This window comes from Haemaphysalis longicornis, unplaced genomic scaffold (genome assembly GCF_048455015.1).
Source record: "Haemaphysalis longicornis isolate Haplotype H1 unplaced genomic scaffold, Haemaphysalis longicornis Haplotype H1 scaffold_3, whole genome shotgun sequence".
Lineage (NCBI taxonomy): Eukaryota > Metazoa > Arthropoda > Arachnida > Ixodida > Ixodidae > Haemaphysalis > Haemaphysalis longicornis.
This window is the reverse complement of record NW_027526335.1, coordinates 38893645-38900687: the sequence shown is the minus strand read 5'-3', so window position 1 is coordinate 38900687 and position 7043 is coordinate 38893645. Positions and strand designations below refer to the sequence as shown.

General features: G+C 51.2%; 1 long non-coding RNA gene across 1 annotated transcript; it reads left to right on the top strand.

Moving 5' to 3' along the window:
* The first annotated feature begins 572 nt into the window (after positions 1-572).
* LOC144173219 (uncharacterized) lies at positions 573-1621 on the top strand. The gene is made up of 2 exons (XR_013323195.1): positions 573-684; positions 796-1621. It is a non-coding gene; the product is annotated as an uncharacterized LOC144173219 (long non-coding RNA).
* The last annotated feature ends 5422 nt before the right edge of the window (positions 1622-7043 follow it).

Genomic DNA, 7043 nt, shown 5'->3' with positions numbered 1-7043 from the left:
GCGGCGGAATATTACCCGCTCAGGCTGATTACCCGCTTCGACTGCGGCATGAGCAACGTCATGTGCGATCACGTACTGCCTGCTCTTTCACCGAACACGGCTGCCGCCGAACTGGCAGGATTTCGTCTTCCTTGTACCTCGTAAACATGTTAATGCATAGTGAAGAAAGCAAATCCCAAAAACCGCTTAAGAAACCAATTGTCATGCCAAGCCCAAGCCAAGAAGGGGGGTCTTCCAATGAACCCCACGACGACATGGCTTACCAGGCGCAGTTTCCTCTCTAATATGCTTACTAAGAAACTCTATGCTGTGTTCACAGCACAAGGAGATGTCACAGCGGCATTTTCTTTTCTTCCATTGCCTCTCTTGTAGAGCTGATAAAAACGCCTACACGCGTATGCCTTCGCCATCACAGTCCCCTCACCCGAGCTAGTTTGTGAAACTGTGTAAACATGACGCGAATGAGGTATCTCAGATAAAGTTTCACTGAAATAAGTGAGAGAGGGGAAGACGGCAAGCTTTGTAGCTTACAAGGCTCTTACAGGACGATGTGCCGTCACGCTTGCCGGTGGCGCTGCCACATCGTGCAACCAATAGGAGCCCACGACACATCCAGCCTGCAGCTATAAGACGGCCGGCGCTCACCCCAAAACACATTCCTGGAGGGATCCCAGCAGCGTGCAGGTACGATGGTGCTTTTTCTTGCGAAAAGTGTTGATGCTTTCCCTTTGACCTTGCTACTTGATTGATTGCGCGGCCGACTAACGTTGTTCCGAATTTCTTTGGTTTTCTCAGGACCAGCCTTGCTACTTCAACTACTTCAACATGACGCCCGTTTCGGTGTTTATCCTGATTGGACTCGCGTTGTCGGTGGACCTGCTACCTCTCTGTCACGCCTACCGAGTTCCCGGCCAAGCCCGCCCTATGCACCCCGTTCGGACAGACCCTCCTTGGAGAACCGCTTCCACCATGGTTACAGCCACCGTGACGTCCGGTCAAGGCCATGGCCGAACCAACACAGCTTCCCCCGCAGCCCAGGTCTTCCCGAGCGCTGTCCTCACCCCAGACCCGCGCCTACGTACCGAGGCCCCGGCTACGCCATCAACTCCAGGAACTACGAACACCTGGACTGCGGTCACTTTCGACACGACTGATACATCTACCGGTGGGTCAACCTACACTGTCGCTCTTTCATCAGTTCCGGAAGCGATATCGGTCAAGTCCGGCTACACCTTCGTAACCCAACCTCCGACCACCGTCACTACAGCTCGCAGCTCCACCCAACAGGACTCACTGTTCGAGCTAACGCCCCGGGCGCAGAACGCAGCTTCTGCGGACGACTTGTGCAGGCTTCTTGCGGCAAGCTGCGAGCGATGGTTCCGCAGACGGCTGTGCCGGCTGTTCGAAGGATGCCTGGAGAATGGCACTGAGCGCAGCGAATGTCTGCAGGCGTTGACGTCCGTAATTTCAAGCGATGGTCGCTGCCGTCGGTCCTAAGGTGACTCGCGATTCCGGGTGTGCTCGATTTTTGTCCTGTACATGAATTTTAGATATCGCTTCTTGCGATCATGCTGACCAGTGTACTTCATTGCCTAGAATAAACACGGGCCTTTTATCCAAACTAATATTCGTGTTCAGTTTTCTTGAATGCTCGCTGCATTGCGTCTTTACTCGTCCTTGCCACTCCGCCCCCCCCCCCCCCCCCCCCCCCCCGCTTTTTTTGCAACGAACTGTGCAGGGCGTGCTACACGGTATTTGTTTCCTCTCAATCACTAACACATCCGCTTCGCAGCAAAGCCACGTTTCTTGACATTGCACTGTGGCTTCACATCTGCCTTCACATGATTCAAAAATACGCAAGGTGCTTCGCGGCTAAGACTACTTACTCTTCTAGGTTCCCATACCTCTTTACGTTCCCATTTTTTTTTTTACGGCAACACCCGTGATGAGCTGATATATTGCAAGGAAGCGAATTGGCCGAGTTGGTGTCTAAGTTTATGATGGTCAGCGCAGACTAAAACCGGACAATAGCAAGGGCGACACAAGCGCTGTCCAGCAACTGAACTTTTATTAGAAAAAATCACGTGTTATAAAAGCAAAGAAAGTTATATAAAAAAAAACTGCTCAAAAGATTTTATGTCACGCAACCCTTTAAACAACCGATTTGTCTACTGACAACCTCATCTGTAAGCGAAATTGACAGTTCTGTACTCGTGCTGTGCACAAGAATTTTATTGCGCAAAATAGCCAGATCGGAAGCTACAAGTTTCCCGCGCTGGGCTCCTGCTTCCGTGTCGTAACGATTGCTGAATCGTCGGTAACCAGGATGCCAGCATGCAGCGGCAACTGTCCCAAACAGGCGAATAAAAATCGCTTTTATTCCATATCTGCATTCTGTTTCGCAACGCATGAAAAAAGATTGCCAGTTTGTGTCACGCTAATGCCCTGTTTTGTGCAGATAAAAAGCTGGCGAGTTTGTTTGCTTGTATCCATAAAAGGTTGCTGGAAGGAGGAGCAGCTAGAGGTGAAAAGTGCACCATAAAGTACACAAAATCGTATTAAATGCGTATCTTGAGTCGTGTATTCCATTCCGCTGCTTCCCTGCGGTGGCAAGTATATCGGCGAGATCGGACGATGCCTAAACGTCCGCTTAAAAGGACATGCTGCTGAAGGACGTGCCATCCTCGCACTTGTGCCACTGCAAAGAATGCGGCTGCGCTCCGCACGCTAATCGGACATCCGCAAAAATGAGAAGCAAAAGCCAGCGCACGCGCGAAATAGCCGAAGCTTATAAAGAGCAGACACACGTGCGGGAGCCATTCATCAATTTCGCTATCAGATGATGAGGTTGCCTTCCTAGGCGGTTTGGTGCCATGATTTTTTCTTTGTTTTTACAGCAAAGCTGTAAATGGCTAGGATCCAGCAGATCGCCTCCGGTCCCAGAGCGATGTAGACAGGAATCGCTAGCGAGCGTAGCGCCACGTTGCGGAGCCCACTGAATTCCCGGAACCGTAAAACTGCGCGCCCCACCCCCGGGGCATGGAAAAAAATCATACAAAATTAAAAAGGCTCTGGGGCCTTTATAGAGCATGCGCCGTGATTACCATACGCACGCTATAATAAATTTCTACCCACGATTCCTGTGTGTTTTGTAGCGTAAGCTATACTGGCCGATGTTTAGCAGTTTCACGTGTGCCGTGAAGGGCCGTTCTGCGCCAGCGCGAGGGGCATTGGATTGAATTCGATTGGATTGAATTGACTTAGCTTGGATTTGATTTGGATGACATTAAATTAAAGTGGGTTGTGTTGGATTGTGTGGCGTCATAGCCGCGGCAGACGGACGGGCGCCGGCGCGTGCCCCGATGTGCGCCTCAATTGCGCAGTAGCCAAGTCTGACGCTGCGTCGGAGCCGCTTGATAGCCGTTTCACGTGGCTCGTGAAGAGCCGTGCTGAGCATGCGCGAGGAGCAGTGACTGGACAGTACTGGACTTTCAGCTAATAACCAATAACAATGCTCAATCGAAAATTACAAACAAATGTGTTTTGCTTCGTGCACCCCTTGGACTTCGACCCAGTCAAACCTCACGTTGAGGCTCGGCACCGCAGCTTTGCTGGCCATCCCTCTTCACGGGGTGGAAGGGCTCTGAATTTTTTTTTTTTCAAACTCACTTTTTGCTTATAGAACGCGTGTTTTTTCTAATAAAAGTGAAGTTGCTAGACAGTGCTCGTGAGGCCCTTACTCTTCTTGTCCGCTTTTTGTCTGCGTTGACCATCAAAAGAGCTTATATGTTGGAGTTACAGTCAAACACGGATATATCGAACACGGGTATATCGAATTATTGTCTATATCGAACTCATAAATTATCCCCTTGAAAATTCTGTGTAAAAGTATAGGAATTCGTACGTTTATATCGAACCGTATTTTTCCCGACATTGGGTATATCGAACGCCGCGCGAGCTGGAAGGTGCTTTTCGGCGGTCGCTGCACCCCCGATTGAGGTTGAGGAGGATATGGAGGAATGCGCGGGCATGGCGAAGACTGGCTCGCGGAACTAATCCCCCCTTTTGGAACGAATTTGCGCTTGCCCAGTCGGACCCCGCTACCGGCCGCCGTAGCGTTAGCGGACGTAGCCCGGTATGCTAAATCCTCTCAAGGCACACAAGCCCGAACGCTCGGAAAATGTGACAGTGCGAGGTAGGGATGCCCCGACTGCGCACGTCCTTTTTTTTTGCGGCTGCGTACGTTCCCCGGCTTGCCGAAAAAGAGTTTTTTTTTCTCTCTCTCTGGGTCTGTCTTCCCCCGCTGTCGTCTCAGGAAAGGGAAGAGGGAACGAAGGCGCTGGCGGCGTCCTCCTTCTTTTGCATTTTGCTGCTGTTGCTGCTGTTTGGCGAGTTGTCCCGCACCTTTCGGAGATCACTGTTTCTCTCGGAGATGACAATCGCGAGCGCTTTGTTGGAGTCCGTACAGAGAGCCTTGGAATTGTTACCTTCAAAGTTCTTGTGGTACGTGCGCGCTGTTCTTTTGCGTGCGTGTTGTGCATGGTGTGCGAAGGCGCAGCGTACTGCTGGAATTTTGTAGTTGTGCAGCCTCGAGAAGATCGAGACCAGCGTCTTTAATTTCAGTTTCATGACGAAGAAGCAGGCCAAGATCAGCGATTTTTTTTCACGGAAATAAAGCGTCCTGTTGCGTCGTGAGTGCGGATTTAGTTGTCTATCTTGAATGCGACGATCGGTAAGTAAGTGATCGTCCGCCATAGGTGAGGTCTCAGAGCCCATAATTTTTATATCGAATTTTTCATATATCGAACTATTTCGCGACCCCCTTGGAGTTCGATATATCCGTGTTCGACTGTATTAGGTGTTCCAAAAAAGCTCTCCTGCCTATAGGCACGTTGCACCGGATAGAGTCCGCTGTGAGCGCAGCACTTTTCCTACTAAAGTTGTCTGTAGCGCGCGCTAGGCCATCGCTAAAGGAGTGGCGATTCCTCGAACCGTTATCACCCTCTGCCTGCAGCATACCGATCCAACGATCTATGGAGTTGACACTGAGACGCGTTGTAAAGAAAGACGGCAGTGATGAATGCATCGGTTCCTTCTTGGCATTTGTATTATCTGCGATTTGACTGGTCGGCTACAATATCAACAGCTAACGTATATTCGTCTGCGCCACTTATACGGTTAGTTTTTCTCGGCCTTGTATCATGACGTCACCTTAGATGCCTTCTTTGTGTGGACGCCCGTGAGTGACTCGTGATAATCCCGGCTGTTGCTGTCTAGGAGAGGGCGCCGACACTTACGTAGTAGGTATGCTACGAACCGAGCCCGTGATATGCGTGGCATCTTTCCTACAAGAAATTACTCCTGGAACCACCTGGTTATAGAAAACGGCACTGCTGCTTGTGAGGCCAACATCAGCTCAACGTCCCTATACTGCCGAGCACACAACAAGAAAAGGGTATCTAAAAAGCACGGCGTACGCGTGGTAGCTGGCTGAAGCTTCCATCGATCACAAGGAGCCCAGAAATGTTCAAGCGAGTGAGGAGTGAAAAATGAGCTAGGAAGCAAGCGTGAACAAAAAACGAGTCTTCCGGTGTGCTATTTTAGTATGCGTTCTTGCCCGTGAGGATGAAACGTTGTAGCGCGAGGTGTTGGAAAACAAGTGCCCCGGTATTTTAGCAGCGTCACTATATGAGAATAGGGCGACGTGAGACGACGACAGCCCGAGTCCCAAAGGTGCTTCGCCCTTGAAAGGTTACTGTCTGCACCAAACCGCAGTGGCCTTATGCGGGGAAGCTGTCGCGTATTTGACTATCCTGTCCTGGAATATACATCGTCCGGTTAGGGCGGTGTATCAGCGACCGGATCCACGAGCATCACATGTGCCTCAACAATGGCACAGGCAGCAACCGGGCTTTATGGGAGGTATTCATTGGCATGGAAGGCTCGCAGGCAACCATGTGCGTGCGCTTCCGTATCCGTGGCCAAACCGCTGTTGCTATAAGGCGACGTTGAGCGTATGGCCCGCAGATCAGGCACCCCTCTTCTCCTCGATGCCTTCATGCCGGCCAGGCATGCCGCGTGCACCGACGTGACCTTGTGTTTTCGTGCGAGGCGTGGGCGAGTGATTCGATAGTCAGTTGTACTGCGATAGCGTTGGTTACGCGGAAAGCCATGGTTCCGCCCATGAGAGTGACTACCTTATCTGCAATTCAACCCCTGCTTCTGAGCACACCTACGAGTGAGTGCGAGTTGGTGTGGCACAAAGGTTGCAACTTGAGCGCAATGGTCCCTTTGAGAGCAGGAAGTGCATCCTCTCAAAACTGTTGGCCACTGACCGCAAAGTAATACTTCGATGCCAAGTACTGTTGAGTGCAGCACAGTATGGTCTACCTATCGCCAGACGTGCATGAAGTCGCCGCCGCAGATCAGCTGATTGCCAGCCGCCGCGCTCTAATGTTGGAGGTGAGTTGTTTTGCTGAGTGTGAAATATTTAGCGGCCGAGAAAGCCAGTACTAAATCGACGTTCATTGATTGATTGTAGGGCTTAACGCGCCGACGCAACGCAGGCGATGAGGCGCGCCGTAGTGGAGGGCTCCGGATTAATTTTGATCACCTGGGGATCTTTTACGTGCGCCGAAATCTCGTACACACGAGGGTTTTTGCTTTTCGCCTGCACCAGAAAAGAGGCCACCACGGCCGGGAATCGAACCCGCGACGTCGTGCTCTGCAGCAGAACGCCTTAACCACCGAGCCATCGCGGCGGGTACAAAATCGACGTACGCTTGAAATATTTCCCCAAAGAAATTATTCTGTTTTTGTGCTCAACCACGTATTAGAAGTCAGTTGCCAGACAAAGTCGTGGATACGGTGTGGGTGCACTTTCGTCGACATGCGCGGCGGCAGACAGCTGCAGCGTCGGACTGATGCGCGCCGTTCGCAGCTGCGGTTTCATCCTCCGGTGATGCAAAATGCTGGAGGGCAGGCAGAGAACCCCACATAAGGTGAGTGCGATTAATAATATATCTGTTGACGCCGCTACCCAT